Source organism: Oratosquilla oratoria, chromosome 4 (genome assembly GCF_046742065.1).
Source record: "Oratosquilla oratoria isolate Oo_2021 chromosome 4, ASM4674206v1, whole genome shotgun sequence".
Lineage (NCBI taxonomy): Eukaryota > Metazoa > Arthropoda > Malacostraca > Stomatopoda > Squillidae > Oratosquilla > Oratosquilla oratoria.
This window is the reverse complement of record NC_134780.1, coordinates 62,167,199-62,169,698: the sequence shown is the minus strand read 5'-3', so window position 1 is coordinate 62,169,698 and position 2,500 is coordinate 62,167,199. Positions and strand designations below refer to the sequence as shown.

General features: G+C 40.0%; 1 protein-coding gene across 3 annotated transcripts in view; it reads left to right on the top strand.

Moving 5' to 3' along the window:
• The window catches only part of Hr3 (nuclear hormone receptor 3 ROR-beta), a 624,231-nt gene that overhangs the window by 280,237 nt on the left and 341,494 nt on the right, over window positions 1-2,500 (top strand). The window lies entirely within an intron of this gene.

Here is a 2,500-nt window from a genome sequence, read left to right as displayed (position 1 = left end):
TCCATGCGTTCACCTGTATGTATGTATGTATGTATATGGTAAATCAGCTCATATTGTTCAATGTACAGGTGGTTTCATTTCTAAGTATTAAATGGCTGACGAGTTTCAGGTAATTACAGGAAGTGTATCGGTACTACCGGTAATTTTTGCTTCCAGTTTCACTAACTGGAAACCCGCAGCCCCACAAGGGCCGGCAGCGGTACTCTGGTCCACTCTGAAAAAAAAAGATCGGACTGTTGTGAGTTGTATTGGTGTGGAAATATTTCAGTGTTTCAATTGTATAACAATAGCAAGAGGGAAACAATCGTCAGTCGTAACCTGTCCTTATGTGAATTGTTAACGAAAATGCCAGCCTCTCGGGGCTGCACCTCCAGGTGTTGGTAGCTTTTGAAGACGGACGGTAGGGGGAGATGGTTGTCTCTGACGTCCTCCTCACAGGATCACCACATGAAGGTTACCCGTCCTGGTTCCGAGCGTACTAAAATTAATTAAAATTAAAACTGATTATTTTTACGCCAACTTAGAAAACATCAGCCACTGTACTATCTACAAATGAAACGTGTTATGTGATCGTTATTTGTCGTAATATATTTTATGACACGTTATTTCATTTTAATTGAACACATGCCATTACTATTTTTTTAGACCTCTTCTGTAGCTTTTAGCTTGTCTGACAATTTATATCTAATTTATTTTTCCAAGCATACAATAGCATTCCAAAGTTTGTCAACAAGTTTGTTATTGTTCTTTTGCACTAATACAGGACACTGAAGAATAAATGTTCTATTATGCAAAATTTTCATACAGTGATAGGAATGTTTGTCACAGCAAAAGTTTTGTAGTCTGTCAGAACGATACAAAGCTGTCTTCGAACTATAGAATATGGCCGTGTTTTGATCACTGTTTCAATCCATAGTCCATTGAATTCTTCTTCAGTGTCTTTGGTCTATAAATCTTATCACTTTGTTACTTAGCCTAAGAATTGAGTTCATTTCGAAAGTATTATTTTATTATTTTACCCTCTGGGAGCACCTGCAGGTCATAGAGTTTATCAAAATCTTTATTCAACATGCGTCAAGCTGAACTGTGCTTCTAGAATAGGCCATGCATGATGTTTGTTGTTGTTCCTTATTGCCATTGGTTAGGTCTCTTTCTTGATCAGGTTTTCTATTTATTCGAAACGTGGCCAATTAGTATCCATCTATCATTGTCAGTGCGTTCGTTTATGTCCATTAGAGACCACTGATACTCATATTTTGTGTTGCTTTTCAATCGAAAGTCTTTCTCATCGCTGCAGAACCTCATCAGTCATGCACAGTGCTGCTGCTTCATCGTAGTGATTATATCCTTCAGTTATTTTTATTGTTTGATAAACGTGATAACATAGGCTTCGCCATCATACAATCTGTTTTTATGTTTCTTATCATTTGTACTTCTTCCTGGATCTCAACGGCTACTGGAGACTAAAACTTGAGCTGGCTGTCCAAACACATAGGGCAAGGGTGATTATTTTGGACGTAACCAAGAGCCACCTGATATAAGCTCCTTGTTGTTGTTGTTGTTGTTGTTGTTGTTGTTGTTGTTGTTTTCTGACTGTTCTAGCCACATGCAACATTGCTCATTTCTTATCGTGAATGAATTGTCTTTTGAAACTTATCTCTTTCTCATGCACACACAATCTACACTCTCATATGAACACACACACACACACACACACACACACACACACACACCTCGTGGCGCTGTGGTTAGAGTTCTCGCCTGCCACTCCGGCGGTCCGTGTTCGAATCCCGCCCAGGGCTGAAACAATTTCAATATCGCTTCGCTGCGGAGTGTTACTCCAACTCTTGTGGGTGGAGAGTTGGGTGTGTGTGTGCGTGTAAGGTAGTATTACCCATAGATCGGTCATACGAGCTCTGAGCTCTCATCAGTGAGGTTAATAACTGTCGATCACGAGTCCAACACGTGATCCAAGACCAGGGTGAATAACAGACAAACAGACAGACAGACAGACAGACAGACAGACAGACAGACAGACAGACAGACAGACAGACAGACAGACAGACAGACAGACAGACAGACAGACAGACAGACAGACAGACAGACAGACAGACAAACAAACAAATCCTTTTAACATTATGGAATCGTTTGGGGTTGACCAGAACATGGTACCTGGAGTGGATAACTAATAATTCAATTAACTTCTTAACGCTATAAGGCACAGAAGTCACTTGAGCTGTGGACAGAACTAACTGCAAAAAAAATAATAATAATAATGTATCTTATGGTTGACCACACACACAAATGACACAAGCGTGATTAGACCGCAGCGGTCATTAGACGTTATCCAAAAAGGAGTACTTGGCAATCTTACAGTCAGGAGAGTTGCCTAGTATTACTATTTGACGTTTGATCCTGTACGTATTCTGATCACGGTCGTATTATTTGTGTGGTCGTTTCTAAGTTGTAGTGTATTTGGCAAGGATGGAAGTCACAACAA